This window comes from Pseudorasbora parva, chromosome 7 (assembly GCF_024679245.1).
Source record: "Pseudorasbora parva isolate DD20220531a chromosome 7, ASM2467924v1, whole genome shotgun sequence".
Lineage (NCBI taxonomy): Eukaryota > Metazoa > Chordata > Actinopteri > Cypriniformes > Gobionidae > Pseudorasbora > Pseudorasbora parva.
Window position 1 is genome coordinate 20,524,622 of NC_090178.1, and position 25,193 is coordinate 20,549,814.

Below are 25,193 nucleotides of genomic sequence, written 5' to 3' on the forward strand. Positions count from 1 at the left end.
GAATATGAAACAAGCATTTGGCTTCAGAGCTAGAAGTGAAGTGATCATAGACTTTTTAACTGCTTGTGTGGTTAGACATGAACTCTTGTGGCCGTAGATAAAATTATGCTATTGATAGGCATGAACGTTAAGGTCTCTGTGAGAATTGTAGATGATTGAGGGAATTGGGGGAAGAAAGAGGAGAAATAGGAAACAGACGCAGACGGTTATTCAGGATTCAGCTATGGGGCATAATGGCTTCGGGCTCATCTGCCAAGAAATTTCCATTTCCACAACGTGTGAATTATCCACATTGCCTTTGTATGGTCACGTTCCTATTAAATAAGCTGCAGACTCAATCCTATCTACAGGGACCACACAAATGATTTGCCAAATAGTGAGTTCATATTTAAAAATGTGGCAATATTTTTCCGTGAAGTCATTCTGGTGGTAAATACGTACACTCATTGAATTAACATTTATGAGTGAATACATATTAGATATGATGATGACATTTGCATTCTTCCCACTGACATGGCTTGAAAGTATCTGGCCTTATTATGCATGAAATCCATCAGTGTCAGACCACAGGATGTGCCGCCATGTACATGCATTAGTAATATTTTTGACTGTAATGTAAACAAGATTCATCCATCATTCAGCAGTGGAGCAGCAAACACACATGCAGGCCGACAAACATAAAAGCATTATACAAGCACTTGAGTTCACATGTACCAGCTGTATGTTGGAGATTTTTGAAGGATCTTTATATGATTCCTTCCTTCTTGTTTTATAAAACAACAAATCAATAAAACATCTTATGTAATTCTTTAACCTGCAATAAGAATAAAACAACAATTTTGCTGAGGTTTTGAGAGCATTGGCTTTGGAACCATAAGCATGCCATCCTCCCACACGTTCATGCACATGCATTCACATATGCTGCATTCAACCTCACCACGGCATCATGGCTCCTCTGAGAGCTCCTGATTTGCCTCGCAGATATTCTGACATGGGATTCTCGAAAGATTTTTAGCATAAAGCTGAAATGCTAATGCAAACAAATGATCGAAGTATTTATTATGCATATCCTCAGAGGCTAGAGTAAAAGTAACTCGCTAGATGAAAACGAGGAAAGGTTCTTGGAGACAACATCTCTAAAGTATTCATTTGAATATAACTGCATATAGGGGAGATGAGGGGGTAGTTGTCAGTCGGATTTTACTGAATACTTTAGGGTACGTTTATGTTTGAATTTTCTGTATAGACACATCCTGAAACGTTGTGGCTACAAAAAAAAAAAAAAACGATATAACCACTATTCTTGTAATAATAGCTGGTTATATACTAATGTCAAATGGAATTGAAGTTTGAACAATATAAAATTGACATTAAAGGTGCAGTGTGTAACATGTATGAGGATCTTGACAGAAATGCAATATAATATACATATATAACGGTTTTCAGTGGTGTATAAAGACCTTACATTATGAACCGCTATGTTTTTATTACAGAATGAGCCATTTCTATACACCGTGGGTCCCATTACTGTGAAATCACCATTTCACGCTGCCATGTTTCTACAGTAGCCCTAAACGGACAAACTGCTCTACAGAGCGCAAGCTACTCTCTGCTGTCTCAGGCCCCGATCACACAGAAGCCGTTTTTAAGGTTAGAAAACAAACTGCACTGCCTTTTTGGTTGGCCTTTTTTCATATCAAAAAGAGAAGAGCGCTGCAGGGTTTTTTTTTTGTGTGTGTTGCTAGAACCCCAAATCAGCTGTCCTGTCAGTCTAATAAAGGTAACGGTCACCACAACGGAAAGCCCGCCTTTCCAGTCATTTGATTGGGCAATAGAAAAAAACGCGATGACCTTGGGCGCTTTCCCACTGAGAGTTGTTGGGGATTTTTTCAAATTCATGCTCCTTTTAAAACGCACGGCGCAGCAGGTCATTAAAGTGAGGCGCCAGAACAGCGCACATAACGCTCTCTGCCAACAGAAATATTCTCAAAAAAGGCGCCTATCGCTGCCTGAACGCATTCTGTGTGATCGGGCCCTCAAACGACGACATCTTGGTCCTGTGTCGGCCACCGTAGCTTCTTTATGTGCCTCGAAAGGGAGGGGTGAGTGTTTGCAATTCGCAACCTCACTGCTAGATGCTGTTAAAATGTAAACAGTACACATTTAAAATAAATTCGGAAATATCTAAATGTACAAAGTTATTTTCCCCCCTCTATATACTATATTTTCTATACATATATTTCCCTCTATATAACATGTAGCCTAATCTTCTTTGTACAGGTTGGTAAATAAGTAAATAAATAAAACTGTTATTATACAGGAAAAAAGATACAATTTATTGAAACACTTGAATCTTGACATCTGGGCAAGTTTGTCACAATGGACACAATGATTGTCAATCAGTGTAATTTTTTGTGTTCTCGTTTACTCAACAGCTTCAGCTACTGCAAATAAAGCGGTTATAGCCTACAAATGAGTCAAGGACATTTGTTTACAAAAATATTTTTAATTATAAGAGTTTTTAAAAAAGTGTTTAAAAACAGCATCTAACATTCACTGTGATGTAGCCCGTGCTGTGTGACTACCCCTGATCTGCCCTATCTATCATGTTTATCAAAGGAATTGTGGCCTACTGTAACATATCCTGTACCCTCATGCACAGTAGAGAAAGAAGTACGGTAAGTAAACACAAATTAGATACCTAAAGGTGACTTTTGGATATGAAAAATGGTCTTTAAATAGACTATAGAGAGATAGAGGCTGATAGGTGCTGATAAGGTTTTCTTGGGTGACTGGAAACAAAGACATGCTAATTATTGGCTTGCGGTAAAACTACAGGAACAATTCACGCTTCTCTGGTCCATTCCCCACACACCACTAATTGCACTGTCAGGCGTTCACAGGTTCTCATACGCTCATGTCACACGCACGCACATGTAGACATACATACATACATAGGATAAATGTGATGTAAGCCATTTCTTGTTTTTTTTGCAAAGCAATGACAATGAGTCGTTTGAAAGTAAAGGGCACCAACCTAGTCGTTGTTATGCTTTCAGCGGTGAGTCAAAACATAGCGTAACGACAATGTGTCAACAGTGGCCCCTAGCGGATACTAAAAGTAATGCACAAAGACACAACAAGAATCGACTGTTGTTGTCGTGTTTATAGTTTGAAGAGAGAAGGAAGTCGTTAATTTATACGTTTTTAATTAACTATTTTGTTTACTTTAAAGTTATTTAAAATCCTTAAATAAACAATGGAATAATTGATTCCCTCAAATTATCCACTATCCACATAAATTTGGACACGGACATTAAAAAAAACACATAAATAGGCCTTAAGGATATATGCATGCATTTCCTGTAGTTACAAGGACAAGCAGTTTTTTCTTTCTTGTCAAACAAGTAGCAGCTTAATAAACCTAATAAATCACGTCTTAATTTATACACCAAAAAAAATGGTTTCTACAATGGTTAGCTGATGATTAGCTTAAATTAGTCAATACAAACAATAGAAGTCGATGGCAGCAGGTCGTCCATAATAGAAAAACAAATCACAAATGCGCCCCTCTGTGTGTGTGTGTGTGTGTGTGTGTGTGTGTGTGTGTGTGTGTGTGTGTGTGTGTGTGTGTGTGTGTGTGTGTGTGTGAGAGAGAGAGAGAGAGAGAGAGAGAGAGAGAGAGAGAGAGAGAGAGAGAGAGAGAGAGAGAGAGAGAGAGAGAGAGAGAGAAGGGGGGGGGGGTTGTTCGAAAGCAAGTTTATTTAGAGACAAAAAAATTCTAATTTCAATCATTATGGCAAAAATTATGGTTAGGGTTATAGCAATGTAAATGAGAAGTATGATGATTGTACATGCTTTAGTGTTGTTTAGCACCTGCCAAAACCATACCCCTGCTCTCTTGTTTTAGCCCATGTGGCCATTGTACTGACAGTGCATTGTATGAAGTGCTTCAAGTGCCAAAAACAGGTGTTTAAAGACACACACAGAGAAAGCGAGATGGGGGGGGGGGGTCTGCTTTAGCTAAATTCAGACTCATCTACACATTACACAGGACTGAGGGTCTGCAGGTAAGCAACATACATTTACTCTTACTTTTCTATCATATATTTATCATATATTAAAATATATAGCTGTTAGAGGAAGTTGTACATTAAATAGCCTCTGTCACAGTGGAGTTTATATAACAGCATCCCATCGATCAACCAGAATAGCATTTTACAAAAACAGACCAAAAAAAAAGAGCATGACTAAAAACGGGCTCTTAGACTCTCTCATAGATTGCTCCAAATTCTCAGCAGCAATATAATATCTAGCGAACCTCTATTTGTTTAAAACAGGACAATATATTCAGAGATGACTTATATGTTTTTCGAGTCCTATAAATCTCTGCTTGTTTATGCACCTTATCTCTTTAGCCATTATATAGATTTTTGCCATATAAAAGCCTAACTAAAAGCTGAACTAAAACCTCCATGATGTCCATGAAGCATCTTAGATCTTGATATTGTGCTCTCTGCAGGCTGATCAGATTTCTGTGGTAGCACAGTGGAGGTTTCAACCCCCCTGAAGATGTATGGCCTTTATTTGGAAGCGGTGAATGACTACATTAATGAATCATATGGAGAGGATGTATGGAGGCTAATCGAGGCTAGAGCGGAGATCCCACACCTCAAATTTGTTCGACACCAGATGTACAAGTAAGTCCTGAAAGTGCAGTGTCGCATATCTGATGAATTAAGTGTCAGGGATTGCATCTGGCTAATTTATCAATGCTGGTGTTTATTATTCCAGCGATAATCTGATCCTAAGATTGGCAAAGGCTGCTGGAGAGGTTTTGGGGAAAACTCACGATGAACTGATGTATGCTTTCGGGGTCTACATGGTCAAGCGGATAGGAAACGTACTCGGTTACTTTCGTAACCTCGGTTCCCTGAGAGAGAGGAACGAGTATTACGTATGGGAAAACTCCTTTTCTCGAGAATATGAAGCAAAACTTTAATAAAGGTATCCATGTAAAGCGCAGTGCCGCTGAACGGCCATAACTCAGCGCGAGGAGCGCTCTGATTGGCCGGGCCACGGCAACTGCATGAACCTATGGTGAGGCGGCTGAGAGGAACGAGCCAATGGGGGGCGTTCCAGAAGCCCGCCGAAAAAAGGTGCTTATATTTGCATACAGGAGGCTATATAAAGCCCTGATTTCGCCATAGGTGTCAGGTTTTTAGATCGACTGAAGCGATACCTGAGAAGCATAAACACGGCACGGAACGTAATACTCGTTCCTCTCTCTCAGGGAACCGAGGTTACGAAAGTAACCGAGTACGTTCCCTTTCGAGAGAGGTTCCTCGTATTACGTATGGGAACACAATGTAAAGCGCCGTGTGTGCTGACTGACCCAGTATACCCAAGCACATGTAAATAACCCCCGAGACACCGAAGAGGCGGCTATAAGGGGGGATGAAGAACCGGAAGAGTCGGTTCATTTGAACGGCTGATCGGACAGAGTCGGTTCATTTGAACGGCTGATCGGACATAGTCGGATCTTATGATAAATGAAAGTGCTTAAGGACTGAAGTGTACAGGCCAAAACTAAAGGCAATCTGTTTACCAGGGTCAAGATAGAGCCTAAATGGAGAGAAGCCCTGCTTGTAGAGCTGGAACCTCCAATTTATAGAATCTGATAAAAGTGGACGGAGAGGCCCAGCCTGCCGCCGCACAGATATCTTCCAAAGAAATGCCACACGACCAAGCCCAAGATGAGGCCATGCCTCTAGTGGAGTGGGCTTTAACGCCTATAGGGCAAGTCAGGTTTTTAGACTCATATGCCAGCGAGATAGCGTCCACTATCCAGTGTGAGAGTCTTTGCTTCGTGACAGCACAACCTTTAGTGCGGCCGCCGAAGCAGACAAACAGCTGGTCCGACTGCCTGAAGGGGGAGGAGCGCTCCAGATACAGTCTCAGAGCTCTGACCGGGCAGAGCAGATTCGCGTCCTGTTCACCCTGAGATACGGGTAAAGGAAGCAGAGTAATAACCTGTGCTCTAAAAGGGGTAGAAAGCACTTTGGGTATAAAACCATGTCTCGGTTTAAGAACAACTTTGGAGTTGTTGGGCCCGAACTCGAGACAGGACGGACTCACTGAGAGTGCGTGTAAGTCACTCACACGTTTAACCGAGGCCAGAGCCAGCAGAAACGCAGTTTTGAATGATAAAAGCTTTATGGTCGCGGTCTGGAGAGGCTCGAAGGGGGGACCCTTCATAGCGTCTAGAACCACCGCGAGGTCCCAAATAGGGACCGAAGGGGGGCGAGGGGGGTTCAATCTCCTGGCCCCTTTAAGAAAACGTACAATGAGCTCACTTTTCCCTAGTGAATGTCCAGCGACCTGAGCGTGGTTAGCTGCTATGGCGGCGACATAAACTTTGAGCGTGGAGGGGGAACGACCCGCGTCCAGTAGCTCTTGGAGAAAAGCGAGCACTTCTGTTATCTCGCATGAGCGTGCGTCGATATTTCGGACGGCACACCAGTTAGAAAACACTGACCACTTCAGAGTATAGAGCCGTCTCGTCGAGGGGGCTCTAGCTTCCGCTATGGTGTTCATAACTCTGTCAGAGAGGTTTCCCGATACCAGTTGATGGGCCATACGTGGAGGGCCCATAGTTCGGGACTGGGATGCCAGATCCCCCCCTTCGCCTGCGTGAGGAGGTCTTTCCTCAGCGGAATGGGCCATGGGGCTGTGTCTGACAGCTGGATCAGATCGGAGAACCACGTTCGGTTCCTCCAGAGCGGGGCTATTAAAAGCACCGCGGATGCTGTCTCCCTGATTTTCTTGATGGTTTGTGGTAGCATCGCGATCGGGGGGAAAGCATACAGCGGGAGACTGGGCCAGACATGGGCCAGGGCATCCCTGCGTTTGGAGAAAAATATTGGGCAGTGAGTGTTGTCTTCTGAGGCGAAGAGATCCACTTTCGCTCTGCCGAAGGTGTTCCAAATTAAGAGAACCGTTTGCGGGTGAAGAGACCATTCCCCTGGGGGAATGGTTCTCCTGGATAACATATCCGGACCCACATTCAGAATACCTGGCACGTGAGCCGCCCTCAGGGAGCTCAGGTTGTGCTCTGCCCATAAAAGGAGATGCTTCGCCATGCGGTGAAGGGAATATGATCTCAGGCCACCCTGGCGGTTTATGTACGCTACCACCGACATGTTGTCTGAACGAACCAAGACGTGGTGGTTCTTTATATGTGGAAGGAAAGCTCTCAGCGATAAGGCGACCGCTTTCATCTCTAGACAGTTTATGTGCAGCCGCTTCTCTGTTTCCGCCCACAGGCCAGAGACCGGCTTGCCCTCGTGTAGGGCTCCCCACCCCCGAGTGGAGGCATCTGTCGAGACCACTTTCAACTTCGTGACTGTGCCCATAAGCACGCCCCTCCGATACCACTCTGTCCTCGTCCAAGGAGCCAAAGTTTTGACAACGCTGTGGCTCACTTTGACGGGAAAACGGCCCCATTTCCATGCATAAGGAGGGACACGGGCGCGTAGCCAACGCTGGAGGGGACGCATGTGTAGCAGTCCCAGCCTGAGCACTGACGATGCCGAGGCCATAAGGCCGAGCATTCTCTGAAAGTGTTTCAGGGGAACGCGAGTTCCGGCTTTGAATGAAGTCGCCATGTTCTGGACGGATAGCGCGCGCTGTGACGTCAGCCGCGCGTTCATGAGTCTCGAGTCTAGAACAAAGCCCAGAAAAGATATCTTTTGAGTGGGTGACATCGAGCTCTTGGCGATATTGATCCTGAGACCCAAACAGTCTAAATGGTTGAGGAGCCAGGATCTGTGTGTTAGTAGTTCTGCTCGAGACTGGGCTATCACTAGCCAGTCGTCGAGGTAGTTGAGCACCCGCATCCCTTTCAGCCTGAGCGGGGCTAATGCCGCGTCCATACATTTCGTAAACGTGCGGGGCGCCAGGGATAAGCCGAATGGCAGGACCGTGTACTGATAAGCCTGCCCCTCGAAGGCGAATCTCAAGAATGGCCTGTGGTGGGGGGCTACCTGCACATGAAAGTACGCATCTTTCAGATCTATCGTGAAAAACCAGTCCCCAGGGCGAATGTGCGCGAGGATCTGTTTCACCGTTAGCATTTTGAACGAGCGAGTCATTAGAGCTTTGTTCAAATGCCTTAGATCTAGGATGGGCCTGAGCTCTCCGTCCTTCTTCGGAACGAGAAAGTATCGGCTGTAGAAGCCCGACTCGCTTTTGGAAGGGGGAACGGGCTCCACCGCTCCCTTCTTTACCAGTTTCAAAATCTCGGTGCGAAGCACGTGACTGACGCTGCTTCTCACCGAGGTCTCGACCACGGCGCGAAAGCGCGGGGGCCTGCGAACGAACTGTAGCGAGTAGCCCCTTTTTACTATGTTCATAACCCAATTTGATACCCCGGGCATGGCTTGCCAGGCCTGAGCTCGACACGATAGCGGCTGGAGCCGGCGCGGATAAGGGTCGCCTACTAGAGGGAACTCGGTAGCGCTGCCATTTTGTGCTTGAGACATAGAGGGGGTAGTGCTTATGTGTGGCGGCGTGCACTGTGGAGTGGGCGCCGGGACATTTATAGCATGGGTGGGAGGGGTGAATGAGTGTAGGAGTGCAGACTGATGTGTGGGCACATTTACTACAGAGAAAAAGCTCTTTTTGAGATTTATTTGGGTCGCCGTGATAACGGCGTTTGTGTGCAGGCGAGTGCGTTTGACAACGGGCTCGTTGGCTGCTAAACTGAGGTCGGCAGTCACCTGGGTGCGGGGAACTGGGAGACCGGGAGGGAGAGATGGGGGTCCGGCCGAGGCGAGACCTGACCATCTCCTTTTTATCCCTGCGGCTAGGACGGCTTCGGAGGCTCGGGGTTCAACACAATCCTGGGTCGAGGTCCCCGGCGTTCAGGCCGACTGCTGCGGTTCGCGGAGCGGGAACGTTGGCGCGGTCCAGAAGAGGAGCGAGGCCGGGAAGGTGGCTCTGCCGGCTTAGCGGGTTGAGAAGGCGGGGGTCTACCTCGAGAGCGTCTCTGGCCTGAAGACGAGCTGGAGCGCTTAGGCAGGAAATGCCTCATAGCCTGCGAAGCCTTCTGCGCTTCGGTGAAGCGCTCCGCGAAACCCACGACTGACGGGCCGAAGAGACCGGTAGTGGAGATGGGGGCGTCCAAAAAGGAGGCTTTGTCCGCGTCCTTCATCTCGGTCAAATTCAGCCAAAGGTGCCTCTCTAAGACCGTCAGGTTAGCCATATTTTTCCCGATGGCTTGTGCAGTGGCTTTAGTGGCGCGAAGGGCCAAGTCCGTCGCGCTGCGGAGGTCCTTCAAAACATCGGAGTCGGGGACAGACTCATCCAAGGAGCGGAGAAGTCTGGCCTGGAACACCTGAAGGATAGCCATGGTGTGAAGGGCCGCGGAAGCCTGGCCAGCGGAGGCATATGCCCGGCCAGCGAGAGCAGAAGTGGTGCGGCAGGGCTTGGACGGGTGCTGAGCCCTGGACTGCCATCCTCTGGAGGAGGAGGGCGGGCAGAGGTGCGCGGCGACAGCCTCCTCGAGGGGTGGAAGAGACTCATAGCCTTTTTCCTTAGCGCCGTCGACAACGGAGAGCGCTGGGGAAAAAGCGGATCTGGCGCGAGCAGAGTAGGGCGACTTCCACGACTTCGTAAGCTCGTCGTGTACCTCAGGGAAGAAAGGCGCGGGCTTCTGAGGAGAAGAGAGGCGGCGGCTTTCCAGGAACCACTCGTCCAGTCTGCTGCGTGTTGGCTCATCGGGCTGGGACCACTCGAGCCCGAGGTCTTCCACGGCCCTGGAGAGCACGCGGATGAGTTCCGCGTCGACGTTAGTTTTGGCGCTCGTGGCGGTCTGCGTCGAAGCGGGGGGCTCCGAGACAGAAGTTGACCACTCGCTACCAGAAGCGGCTGTGGAGAGGCTGTCCTCATCATCCTCTGGCGGCGGGCCACCGAAGGAAACCGAACAGGCCGCTGCATGAGAGGGACGCTGTTCCTCCTGGGTGAAGGTGACCGGCGATGGCGAGGCACGCGGGGAGTCATCCGGCGTGCAGTCGCCAGACCGTTCCGGCAGCCTCTGGTCGCGGCGTTTCTTGCGGCGCGGCCCAGCGGCAGGAGGAGGGACCTGGTCGAAGGTGGCGAGGCGAGCCCGAAGGGTCTGCAGCGCCATCTCATCGCACTCGGGGCAGCCGCCCTGAGAGAGTGCGAGCTGCGCGTGGTCCCGTCCAAGGCATGCCACGCAGATGACGTGACGGTCGCCGCCAAGGAGAGGAGCTCTGCAAGAGCCGCAGGAAATGCGAGGCATTTGAAACAACGCCCCGCGCTCTTTTAGGAGAAGAGAGTATAAAAGGATACGATCGCCGGATGGCGTAGCTGGAACGGCAGAGAAGGCGGAGAGGGAGTCCGTCGTCCTCAGCTGCAGGTTCCGCTGGTGCCTTTTCGACGGCGGTTGCTTCTTCCGGAGGTCAGCGAAGGTATCGCTGAAGGAGATAAAATCTGACACCTATGGCGAAATCAGGGCTTTATATAGCCTCCTGTATGCAAATATAAGCACCTTTTTTCGGCGGGCTTCTGGAACGCCCCCCATTGGCTCGTTCCTCTCAGCCGCCTCACCATAGGTTCATGCAGTTGCCGTGGCCCGGCCAATCAGAGCGCTCCTCGCGCTGAGTTATGGCCGTTCAGCGGCACTGCGCTTTACATGGATACCTTTATTAAAGTTTTGCTTCATATTCTCGAGAAAAGGAGTTTTCCCATACGTAATACGAGGAACCTCTCTCGAAAGGGAACTATGGCTATGAGAGGATCTTAAAGGTGATTTTCAAGCACGGTAGACTCTGTATGTGACAGGTACTCATTTAGGTAAACATACATTATCATTCAAAAGTTTTGGGTCAGTGCGATTTCAGTAAGTGTTGAAAGTAAAGACTTTCACATAAACACAAAAATAGTATTTCAAATAAATGTTGTCCTTTTAAACGTTCTATTCTTCAAAAAAAATGTACTTTGTTTCCATAACTATAACTGTTTTCAACATTGTTAATAATGTTTCTTGAACAGCACATCAGCATATTAGAATGCTTTCTGAAGCATCATGTGACACTGAAGACTGCTTCAGAGTCTGAAAATTCAGCTTTACCATCACAGGAATAATAAAAAATAATAAAATAGAAAAGATTCATTTTTAATGTTAATATTTCACAATATTGCAGTTTCCTCTGTATTTAAATAAATAAAGATTCAATGAGCATAAGAGTACAACAAAAATGTAAATCTACTTTAGTTATATATATATATATATATATATATATATATATATATATATATATATATATATATATATATATATATATATATATATATATATATATATAAACGCATATAACTGTTTTAGCCTATATTTAAAAAGAATTATGATTTATTCTAATATCGTTAAAACAAGTTTAAAAAAATCTCTTACCAACCTCAAACGTTTTTTTAATGGTAGTGTAATGACTTTTTACTTCTGTTTTTCTTTATTGGGCATTTCTCAATGGATAATTGTAAAATTGTACAGATATTTTACAAAGCTTTTATTTTTCTTCTAATGTCTGTGTCTCAGGTACTAGGGCGCAATGTACGAGATTTCATCAATGAGCTGGATAACCTGCATGAGTACTTCCGTTTCTCCTTCCCAAAAGTCCAGCCGCCCAGTTTCTGTGTAGAGGAAGAATGTGAGACAAGTCTTACCCTTCACTACCGTTCAACAAGGAAAGGATTCACACAGTTTGTCAAAGGTAATAGTGCAAAATGTTACATTCAATGCATGACTGCAAGTGTGATATTGATTTTAAACAACAGTACAGTTCAATAAATAACAAATCAATAACATACATTCAGACACAATATTGACAGTTGCTCCGCCATCCAAAAAATGTTCCAAGTAAAGTCAAAGCAGAATTAAAAATGTAGCATCTCAGAGCAACAAAAAGTGATGTTTCGCTGCTGAAATAATCGAGTGCATGATTTTATCATATGATTCATGTAAGTCATGTGTTACGTTCCCGAATCAATCAGAACAAATCAGTTGATTGAATGATTCAATGAGTCATTTACAAAGACAGTTTCATGTTGCCACCTACTAGCCTGACATGGTCATACTCAATTCTAGTCAGAATATGAGTCTGAAACTGCTCCATTGGGCTGTGATTATGGGGCGTGTTTCAACCCTCAATTGGATAGAGCTACAACCAATCAGGTGTGTTTCAATCCTCAGTTGGATAGAGCTACAACCAATCAGTGCAACGAAGCGACACATTATGCTAGTTGTTAAATGTCAACAGAGCTCAACTGCACTGTGTTGCCAAGTCCGCGTTTTTTTCCTGCAGGTTTTCTTCTATGTCAGCGGGTTGAAGTGACTATTATGTGATATATATAGCCTGACAAGCCTGACCCACATCAAGATGTTTGGTCTGGAAACTCACCATAGACAGGGCTCAATCCTAGGGGCGGGATAAACGGTTGTCTTTCAAACTCCCTCTACACGCGATAGGATAGGGCTACACCAACCAGAGCAACGAAGGTGAAACAGAGCTTGTTGAGAGATTAAACATTCACTGTATCCGGTTGGCAAAACTCTGAACACATCTTCCCTTTTTAAGAATGACTTCAGTGCCATTCTTTGTTTTTTTGTCAGAGAATAGCTTAACTCAAGTCTTCCAGAGTCGCCGCCATTCGCCAGTTTCTGTGTATACTAGAAGCACGCAAACGCAATTCGGCCGTTGTCATTATGGCCCCGCCCACCGACTCTATACACGACGTGATTGGCCCATCCAGATTGTGAGGAATACAGCTCAGAAGGGTATTGAGAGTTCCTAGACGACACTTGCGGGCAGATTCAATTTGCTGCCGCTAGGGTGCGTCTAGATTTCTAGGCTATGATATATATACACCACCTGATGATTTCATTGGTCCGAACAGTTTCTGTTCGGGGATAATCACTCCTCTATGGATCGAGGCCAGACCAAACCGCCCAACCTAAAAATGTTGTGGTCGGGGCTAAGTTCGGCTGGCATCCAGGCTAGCAACCTATGGGCATAGCAATGAAACCAACAAAAAGAATCACCGGAAATGCAAAGTCAATGCCCAGAATGAACATTTTTATAAAAATAAAAAGTCAATTATTGCAAGCCAAGTATTGAGATTTCTGCCTGATTACACCAAGACACAACTAATATAATTTACATCCAATAACTGTACATCTGAGAGAAATAGTTCCCCACTGAGCCTCCTTATGTTTGCTTAAAAAATCTGCTTTATGCATAATTTACTGAATGAACGGTTACCATATTAACAGGATGAGCTTAATGGTGACCTCTGCATGCGTGCTTTCTGAAACTGTTTGCATATTAAAATTCTTGAGAGATGTGTTAAAATAATGATCTCAAAGTGAAGTTTAGATAATTGCAATGCCATAAAATGATGTTTGACTAGATCTAACACAATGAAAGCTGGTCAGCAACAGTGTTTGTAGCCTAAGGCTGTTTAAAATTCAGAAAATGTCTGTCGTGGCTTCTCTGTAGGGCAGCTCTCTCAGGTGGGCCGACAGTTTTACAACACAGACATTGAGGTGGAGATTCTGTCCAAAGAGGAAACAGAGAAAATGACATATGTGGTAGGAGTCCAAACATATGAGATATTTACCTTTCTTCTGTATCCACAAACCCAGCTCTTTTATTCTTTATTTCTCACATTTCTGATCTTCTCACTCTCTCTGAAGGTGTACAAGATGAATTTTGACAACGCTGCATTTAAGCACCGTATGCCCCAGCAGAAAACAGCTCCAGGCTATGAGAAACTGCCCATGAAGCGAGGAATCTTTTTTGACATGTTCCCCTTCAGCGTGATATTCCGCAGGGACATGATCATGTATCGGATCGGAGACGGATTGAAAGAGGTGTTTTCTGATCTGCAGGGCAAAAAGGTCAATGAGGAGTTTACACTGGTGCGACCCATGCTGGAATTCAGCTGGGATAATGTGAGTGAACGGGAGGGTAGGAGAATAGATCCAAAGCCAAAGTAGCATGAAAGTAACAACCAACAACTTAAAGATGAAGCAAAAATGTTTATGCTTTCTTTTCTTGCTCTTGGCATTTGTGTCCTGAAAAGGCGTTTTGTTGATGTGTGCTCTTTCAGATCTACACCCACCTCAACAATGTGTTTGAACTGCTGTCTAAGGCTGTGGTGGAGAGCAAACAGAAGGTCAGCATCCCTAAACTCAACAAAGAAGAACCAGAGGAGAAAGAGGAGGGTGAAAAACCTAAAAAAGAAGAGAGAGGTGCAGTGCTTAGATTCTGCTTTGGTCCAAACATAATCTGCAGAATGTTTTCACAATTTTTACACTGATGATGAGGTCAGTGTGGTCAAATGTGTAACATATATTATCATGTTTAAAAATAAAAATAATAATAGGAGTCAGTGACGTAACACAAATTTTGGTCCTATATTTTTTTTCAATAATACATTTAAGATCCAACAACAATAATAATAAGAGTACCTTTTTACTTTTAAAATATTACCATTCAAACGTTCAGTCAAGCAAGGATCAGTAATATACAGCTCTGGAAAAAATGCGGAGACCACCTTACATTGAGAAATCAATGTGAAGTGGTCTCTTATTTTTTTCCAGAGCTGTATATTTTTTATTTATTTTATTTAATAGTGACAGTGTGTGTTAATGAACAGACATGATTATACATGAATGTAAACACACCGGATTGTAGCCAAAGGCTAATTTCCATCCGTTGTCCCGGGGAATGAGGTCACAGAGGGCCACTGCACCATTAAACATTATTGCGCATCCTCAAACTGCACGCTCCACATTATTGCACACACCTCACATTACACACTACTTTATATTGCACAATTCACAATATTACACAATCCACTCGTTACACTCATTATTATAGTACAAATCGTAATTATTGCCCAATCACAATAATGCACAGTCATATCAACCGCAATTCAAATAATATAAAATTTCTACACACACACAATCAGCCCATACATGCAGTTATGTCTCAAAAAAAGATTAAATGGAAATGTAGATTGCTACTGAAAATGAGCGCAAGTTTGGTTTAACCAGAGTCGATTCTTCATCTGAGCTTTAAAAGAATCATACGTAGAACTTTCTCTCAGTGCTAATGGAAGGCTATTCCACAGATTCCCACCGTGAACAGACAACACAATCTGTCCAAAGGTGGTGGGTCTGTGTGGTATTACCAGGTCGCCTAGTAGAAGCTCACGTGATCCTTTCTTAACCATCTTTATGTTTGATCAAATCATTCAACAGTGGTTGTGCAAGGGAGTGTAAGACCTTGTAGATCAGACAAGCTCTTTTAAGGTTAATCATGATGTTAAGATCCAATAATCTATGTTTTTTCAAGATATTACAGTGATGGTAAGAAATCAATTATTTTTTAACTTTTTTTATAAAGATATTCAATGGTTTTAAGTGTCAGAGTAAAAGGAAGTTTTAGCGGCACTCATGGTTAGATTATTTTGAATATGTTTGAAAATTACGATTGTTGAATTGAATTACTTGTGCCAATTTTTTACATGACTTTTAAATGACAATGTTGGATCCAGGGTAACTCCAAAGTACTTCAATTCTGGAACAAGGTCAAGTTCTACTCCATTTATAAAAACATTTGTTCGGTTTAATTCAAAATTACTTTTTGAGAAGTACATACAGACCGTTTTTGTGGTGTTTAACAAGAGGCATGAATCCTTGAGTCAGCTATGCACAAACGACAATGCAATTGTGAGATCGTCACCAGCTTGCAGTATATATACAGTACTATATTGTCAAAAGTTTTGGGACTTTTCCCTTTACATGCACATTTAATGACATCCCATTCTTAATCCCTAGGGTTTAATATGGAGTTGGCCCACTCTGTGCAGCTATAACAGCTTCAACTCTTCTGGAAACAGTTTCCACAAGGTTTAGGAAAGAGATTATGGGAATTTTTGACCATTCTTCTAGAAGTGTATTTGTAAGCTCAGACACTGATATTAGACCAGAAGGCCTGGTTTGCAGTCTCTGCTCTAATTCATCCCAAAGGTGTTCTTTCGGGGTTGAGGTCAGGAGTCAGGAGTTTCGGGGTTGTGCAGGCCAGTCAAGTTCCTCCACACTAAACTGACTCATCAATGTCTTATGTACCTTGCTTAGTTCCCACAAAGTTGGGGGCATGAAATTGTCTAAAATTTCAAGGTATGCGGAAGCATTAAGAGTTCCTTTCACTGGAACTCAGGGGACAAGCCCAACCCCTGAAAAACAACCCCACACCATAATTCCCCCTTCACCAAACTTTACACTTGGCACAATGCATCAGGCAAGTTCTCCTGGCTACCGCCAGACCCAGACTCCTCCACCGAATTGTCAGACAGAGAAGTGTTATTGGTCACTCCAGAGAACACGGTGTCACTGCTCTAGAGCACTATTCTTGCTAATCTGAAGGCCACGTTTGGAGGTCTGTAGCTATTGACTCTGCAAAAAGTTGCAGACTTTTGTGTGCATTAGCATGTGCTGACACCACTCTGTGATTTGTGGACTACCACTTTGGGCCTGAGTTGATGTTGTTCCAAATTGCTTCCACTTTGTTATAATACCACTAAAAGTTGACTGTGGAATATTTAGTAGTGAGGAAATATCACAAATGGATTGTACAGCTGGTAACCTATCACATACCATGCTTGAATTCACTGAGCTCCTGAAAGCGACCCATTCTTTTACAAATGTTTGTAGAAGCAGCCAGCATTCATAGGTGCTTGATTGTATACACCTGTGGCCATGGAAGTTTATTTTATTTATTTATTTATTTTATTTATTTATTTATTTATTTGATTGGGACAGTGCATGTTAATGAACACAACATGGAGTACATGCATGTAAACATGCCGGATTGTAGCCGAGGGCTAATTTCCATCCGTAGTCCCACGAGCTAAGGTCACATAGCTCACAAAAGGTCACATAGCTCACAAAAGTGATTGGAACACCTGAATTAAATGATTTGGAGGGGTGTCCCAATATGTTTGCCTAATATAGTGTATATTAAAGAAATTAATACTCTATTCAGCAAGTGCAATTCATAGGTGCTTGATTTTATACACATGTGGCCATGTAAGTGATTGGAACACCTGAATTAAATGATTTGGAGGTGTGTCCCAATACTTTTGCCTAATATAGTGTATATTAAAGAAATTATTCAGCAAGTGCAATTCATGTATTAAACTGATCAAAATAGTATATATATATTAATTATATATTACTATACTGTACAGAATTCTGCGCTCACATAATCCATGCCTAATAATAGCCAAAGCCTACCGTGCTGTGTGTGACATTTAACCATCTAGCCTCTATACAGATAAAAGCAGATAATGTTCTAGAACATCTCATGCTGACTTTTCATTGTGCCTCTGCTGTTCTCACAGATATTAAAGTGATGGAGGAAATGAAGGGGACAGATCAGGAATATAGCGGCACGCTGACTCAGTACAACAGCTCATCTAATTCTGGAGGAGAGGACATCGAGCTACTGGCTTTTCAGACTGTCACCGGTTAGACACATTACAGTAAAGTGATGCTCTGAATGACCTCCACTGGCATCTTTCGAAACATTGTTTTACGCTGCAATGAAATGATCACATTTAGAAACTGTCATCGCATTCAAGAACACTTCTGTGGCACAACACTGATCCAAGACAACAATGAGAAATTCTATCAATTCATTGAGATTACAATCATTATTCAAAGTGTTTTGGGAACCAAAATGGACTCAGAAAGTGCCTCTAGCCTTGATCATCCATATGAATGCAAATCTTCTGTCTATGCAGTGAAAAATTAAACTTCTCTCTTGTTCAGGTAAGTGCAGTGAAACCATATTTGAAGACATGCGAGAGCCCCCTAAAAAGCCTCTCCACCTCAAGGGCCAGATGAAGTACGTCTCTCAGTGGGACTCCCTCATCTTTCTAGGAACTCCCATGTAAGCTCTCCTAAACTCACATTTACAACAATGTAGTCTGAGCTAATAGAAATCAGTAGTTTATAGTTATTGCCACATACAACTGACAATCAAGAGTTCTCTGCCAAGTCATTTCAAAGGCACTATATCCTACACTCTCGTAGCTTTTTAAATCATTTCGTTTAAAATTACCATTTTCCACTCTTTCTGACTCTTTCTGACTCTAAGAATTAAACAGGTTCTCAACATTTTGTTCCAGAATCCAACTTTTACATTGGACATCATCCAACACTGCAATAATGTTAAGCGTACAAAAGCAAACAAATATGCCCTTAAAATCTTGCTAAGCCCATTTACTTTGCTTGGTTAGTTGGCGTTTTATAATCTGCATTACTGTATTTTTTCCACTACTGTCCCCCTAACATTGGACACATCTCCCCAATCAGAACAGACCTTTAACCTATAAACTATACAATAGCACATCTAACTCTTTTATTTACATCTTGTTTTCCATGATATTGACCCATTCAAATGTGTACTTTAAAGTCTACGATTGTTAGATTTGTCTGTAGAAAAACAAGCTGTTATAAAAAGGTTACAGCTATATATGGAGAAGTCTTTATTAAAATATATTCGCCTTTTTACAGTATCGAGACAGTGGAGGACATGATAAAAATGGGTGTTTATGTCAACGATTTAAACCTGCACGACTCAAGCAGAGAGCTTATCCTGGCCGGAACACAGCAATCAGCAGAGCTGCAACTGGTATAAATATCACACTGCAACAGGTATAAATATCACACTGATGCCACAGAGCCCAAAATCCCGTCCTTAAAGAGACACATTTTATTTAAAATGCAGGAGTGATGTAGCAAAATGTCCCGTATGGACTGACTCAAGTCTATCAAGCCAATTACAGTAATAAACGAGTCTGTGGCTGTGGTTATTTTATCAAGAAATGACATGCAAATGACAGGCCGACCACTGACTGTGCCTCCTACAGGAGCAACAGAAGTATGCACAGCTGCAGGAGATCATTAAAAAGCTGGATGAGGAGAAGAAGAGAGGAGACTCCCTGCTGTACGCCATGATACCCAAAGCAGTGGCGGACAGACTGCGCAAGGGAATCACAGCCTTGGAGACATGTCAGGTACACACAAACCCACCCATTAAACCCACTTCTAAACACACATGGCACAATGAAACACTCAGTTTAAAAGCACTTCACTTAGTATAGTCTGGCTTTTGAGATCAAAATCTCAAGTGGGTTAATGAAATACGATGAAAAACACTCTATTTTTCCTCTAGTGCTGTCCTGCTTTTATTAAGCGCTGTTCTTGATCTGTTATCTCCCCCCAGGTGTTCCCAGACGTGACCATTCTGTTCAGTGACGTGGTGAAGTTTAATGAGATCTGTATCCACATCACACCCATGCAGGTGGTGGACATGCTAAACGAGATCTACATTGTTTTTGACACACTCAGCGAGAAGCACAATGTTTATAAGGTAACATAAGGAACTCCAACAAAGGCAACTTGTCCACTGACTCAACATGTATGTTCTTTGACCTAAAAAACAATCCTCTATTTTTTTCTTCACAAGGGAGTCACGATATATCATGACCATATCAGTTATCAGCCTATATTAGATTATTCTATAATCTAATACAAGCCGATAAGTATATTTTCTATATTAATATATTTAAAAATGAAAATGTAAAAATGGAAATCATTATTCCGGTCTACATGATGCTTCAGAAATCATTCTACTGATTAGGTGCTTTTCTTATTACTATCAATGTTGAAAAAAGTTGTGTTGCTTAATATTTTCTTTGATGAATAGAATTTAAAAAGAACTGCATGTATTTTAAATACAAATATTTTATAATGTTATACATCTTCCCATTTAAATGCATCCTTGCTGAATAAAACAAAATAATAAAATAAAAAAATCTTAATCCTTTGGCGAATCATGAATAACAATTTATTACACCGTGCATTATTAATGATTTTAATATCGACCCTGGCCTGAAAATAATTTTGGATGTAAATATTGGTAAATACGGGAAAATATCAGCTCAGTGGTGTCTGCCAGAATTTTTATATCTATACGCATCCCTATTTTTAGCCATCTTTTTCCTAATTAAAGTGACAGTTCACTTTGAAATGAGCGGTTTGTGTGAGAAAACAAACAGTATTTATAACAGTATAACGAACCTCTTGTACACCACAGGAAACACGCACGCGCGCCCTCGGATCAGTCGGACGTAGTGGTGTACAAGAGGTATAAACGATATAAATACTGTTCGTTTTCTCACACAAACCGCTCGTCTCGTGTCTTAGGCCATCAGTGTGTACTTACGATGGGGGATTGTTTAATTTGGACTTCTCTGTGTATGCTCTTTGAGGTGGTGACCATAGACCTGCAATATGTGAGGCACAGACAAGAACGGTTTGACCTAAAATGATCAAAATTGAAACTACTGGGGAAACAAATACTCCTACATCTCGGATGCCCATGAGGTAAGCTAAACCATATCAAAATTTAATTTCAAAGTGAACTATCCCTTTAAAGGTGCACTGTGTACATCAGGGCTATTCAAATCTTACCCTGGAGGGCCAATGCGGTGCAGAGTTTAGCTCCAACCTTAATCAAACACACCTGAACTTGCTAATCAATGTCTTCAAGATCATTAGAAAATCACAGGTGGGCGTGTTTGTTCAGGGTTGGAGCTAAACTCTGCACCGCATTGGCCCTCCAGGGTAAGATTTGAATAGCCCTGGTGTACATTTTAGCAAGGTGAAGTTGTGAATTATAACCGTCTACCACTCACCCCTCCCTTTCGAAGCACGTAGAGAAGCTACAGCGGCCAACACATGACAAAAATGTCATCCTCTGAGACAGCAGGGATAGCAAGCGCACTGTACTGTAGAGGAGTATGTTCGTTTAGGGCTGCTGTGGATTTATGGCGGCTCAAAATGGTGATTTCACTGTAAGGGGACCCGCGGTGTATATAGATAGAAATGGCTTGTCCTAAGGTGATAAAAACATAACGGCTCATTAAGTAAGGTCTTTATATTCCCCTGAAAACGAATTAGTTATGTATATAATATTGCATTTCTGTCAAAAGATCCTTATAAATACTACACACTGCACCTTTAAGTAATTCTTTAATCTTTATTGTCATTATTCAAGCCCTCAAAATTGAGTGTGTAATGAAACTCTCAACTAAAGGCTTCAGCATACTCTGCAAGAACAGAGAAAAAAGTTTTCGCTCCCAGGGGTGCGAGAACAAAATTACATCATTTTGTTCTCGCAGCCCTGGTTTGGGAGTTCTCGCAGCTTGTTCTCGACACATCTCCTGAGCAGAACTTTTTTCTTGCGGGTGTCCGAGAACTATTGTGTGATTGGTCATTTAAAGTGGGCGTGGTTAATGCGGAGAAACGCAGATGTTCGGCACCTGCTTTTCTCGTGAAGTATGGCATGTACTGCCAGAACGAACTTTGTTCTTGTTCTTGCCACCTCAAGAAAACGAACAAATTTCTTTGTTCTTGCAGAGTATGTTCCAAGCTTAATGCTCTTGCTCCCTCAGGTGGAGACCATTAGGGACGCCTACATGGTGGTGGCAGGTGTGCCCAATAAAACCACATTTCATGCCCACCACATCTGTGACATGGCTCTAGATATGTTGAGCTCCATTGATCACCTAAAAGACCCCTCCACTGGGGACAACATCCAGATCCGCGTTGGTAGGTGCACCCGGACTCACACACTATCACATAGCAAAACAACTGCAAACCTTTCATCTGATTTTTTTTTCTTTATGTATTTGTTATTTATATGCTTGCCACACAATGTAAGAACATGATTTATAGCATGATGCTCCAGCTTAATGCTTTTGTGTTCACGCAGGAATTCACTCTGGAATGGTGGTGGCAGGGGTGGTGGGTCTGAAAATGCCCAGGTATTGTTTGTTTGGAGACACGGTGAACACAGCTTCTCGGATGGAGTCAAATGGTGTGGTGAGCCACTGTTTCAACTGTTTCATCATTAAATAAATGAATCATTATAAATTATATTTTACAGGAAATACAGTTAATTAAACAGCTAATTGTGCTCTCTCTCTCTCTCTTTCTGTGTGGCTAGGGCATGCAAATCCACATCAGTCAAACCACCAAAGACCATCTGGAGCATGAGCCGTACATCATTGAGGAACGTGGAAAGATTTTTGTTAAGGTAATACATAATTATCATACCAACATCTTCACTGTTATTATCAACAATGTTATTCACATCAAAACTTCCAAAACTATGTACACTTTTAAAAAGTTCAGATTTTTTTTCCCTCACCAAGGGTGCATTTATTTGATCAAAAATACAGTAAAATAGTAATATTATGAAATATTATGCTAATTTAAAATAACAGCTTTCCATATTTTTGAGACGCTGAGACGCTGGTTTCGAACCCTGCTCCGAGCAGAATGAATAGTAAGAGGGCAGCTAGTAAAGAACTGTTAGTAAACCTCACTTCACTAGCCTCAAGATGCAATCTACAGGCTCCCATGCCGGAAATGCCGGTTCGAATCCTGCTCGAAGCAGAGTTGAACCCGATGGGTTACATAAGCTTATATCCAAATGTACCATTCTCTCTTTGTGTAAAACTTTAAAAATAAATCGTTTTTAGCACTTTATATTACTCATACCGCAAGCAAATAAAGTTGTGTTAAATCAACTTTAATCCCTCTTGATTTAGGGGAAAGGTTATATGAAGACATATTGGCTGAAAGGAAAGAAAGATCTGTCATTTAAGACTCCAGCAGAGCTCAGATACAGCAGTGAGCAGAAGGACTGATGACAGAAGCTCAAATGGGTAAGTTTGAAAAACACAAGTCAAAGCACAACAACTATGTGATCTTCTACACTGCTGAAAAATACATTCTAATTCTAACTAGGTTTACAAAACTTGAAAAACCTCATAGATGACCAAAGTTAGCTAGTCAAAAAAGCTTAGTGGGGACACTACTAGCAAACACAAAACATAACATATGCAGGTAGCTTGTTTTGCTGGTAAGCACACATTACACGATGGATTAGCATAAAATGTCCATTTAATATTGTTATATATACTCTGCTCTGTATGAATCATTTTGATGCCTGAAACATATAACTCACCTGCCAATCATTTGAGCAGACCATAACCTTGTACCTTTCAATTCATCATGTTTTTCCATCCATCAGAAAAATATCCTGACAAAATATCCTGTTTCTGTCTAATTCCATCTTGAATATATTTTCGTTCAGGTCCACTTGCACCAACAGCAAACATTCCCCATCTAACCTGAACACCCCCATTGAGGAGCAGGCTGAGGGCAAGCCCACTCCCACTGACCTGCCCCCTGATGCCCTACCAGCACTAGAGGGAGCTCCAGACCCAAACACATTCACCAATGAGTCCCAGCAGGACAAAGAAAAGGTTAAAAAGACAAAGAATAACAAAGGAGGGAAGGCAGAAAATGCTTCAGGCAATGCCCAGGAAAGCTCTCCACCTGCTGGCGGCCAGGAGAATGCAACTCCAAAGCTTAACAACAAAAAGCACAGTTTCAGAAGCCAATACTCACGACTACCAGTGAGCATCCCCATGCGAAGCACAGCCTGCAATCTGCTGTAAATATCCGGGAAAGATTTATAAAATAGTACTTATTATATTAGTAAATCTTTCAAGCTTGAATTTCATGGACCGATCAGGTAATGGTCAGGCATAACCTGTTTTCACCAATTGCAACATGTTACGAACAACATAAAAAAAAAAAAAATGTGATTTGACAGTTTACATTTTATGTCAATTTTAGACTTACAGCCAGGATAGGGGTCAGGGTAAGGGGTAGGGGCAGAGATATGGTTATGGATATATTTACAGACAGGAATTTTGCTCCTGGATCAACAAAATATGTTGACCCAGGAACACGCATCAAAATCAGGACATGCTAATTGTCAAATAGCTGCATCTGAGGAAGCAAATTCTGGGAATGAATCTGGTGGATAAATGTGAATAATCAATCTGACTGCAGTACATAAACCTTATTTTTCATGTAAACTTCTTCTTATGTGCCAAAAAATACAGGTAACTAAATTCCATGATGTATTCGGATCCCAATTTGACAGTAAATAAATAGAAAATAAGAGAGGTCGTCCAAAGTGCAGTTCGTCTGCTATTTCCTCTTTGAAAAGTTTGAATAACTATTTGAATCCTTTATTTAAATTAACAGATGTGTAATGCTTAAATCAATCTATAAGAGCATTTGCATGTACAGTAACAACCTTTATGTTAAACTTTAGAGAGGTTCATATGATACAGTACATTGCTAAATCCCTGTATTCATTTAGCCCTGTAACGACAGTGAGTTTGTTGTATCTCTTAAATGTTAAATGTGATTGTTTACGGTTTATGTTTGAATTCATTTTTAACAATCATTTTCAAACACATACTTTGCTTAAGTAAGAGCAAATATATCAGATAATCCTGTGACCTAAATAAAGCATTTGAACATGCACACCCGAAAACACACCCACGTTCAGACAGGCCTACGTACACACACACACACACACACACACACACACACACACACACACACACACACACACACACACACACACACACACACACACACACACACACACACACACACACAAGTAGACACAAATAGATAAAAGATAAACCAGGAAATAAACACGTTATACTTAGAATGAGACCTTTTTCTGTCTCCTATGCCATATTAACTGTTACACTGTAAAAAAAAATATTTTAAGAACAAGCTACCTGTTTGCCTTAAAATTTTGAGTTCATTGAAATTAAAAAATCTGATTTAATACAATAAACATTTTTGAAAATTGACTTTATTCAAATATTATTAAAAGTTTTTGTAAGCATATTGGGTAATTGTTTGTGTTTTATTTGTGATGATGCTGTGAAACATGCCAAATTGTGCTTTTTTCATGATTTATCACATTTTCATGTGCTTCAGATACAATAATATTTAGAGTTTCTATTTATAAAACCAATTTCCTTTATTGCCTCAACTCAATTTTTTTTATTTCAATAAACTCAAAAATTTAAGGCAACCAGGTTACTTACTTTTTTTAAGTTAAACCAACAATATATTTTTTACAGTGTAA

General features: G+C 42.3%; 1 pseudogene; it reads left to right on the forward strand.

Annotated features, from left to right (window-relative positions):
- The first annotated feature begins 4,532 nt into the window (after positions 1-4,532).
- LOC137082920 (soluble guanylate cyclase 88E-like) lies at positions 4,533-23,696 on the forward strand (annotated as a pseudogene).
- Positions 23,697-25,193: the final 1,497 nt, after the last annotated feature.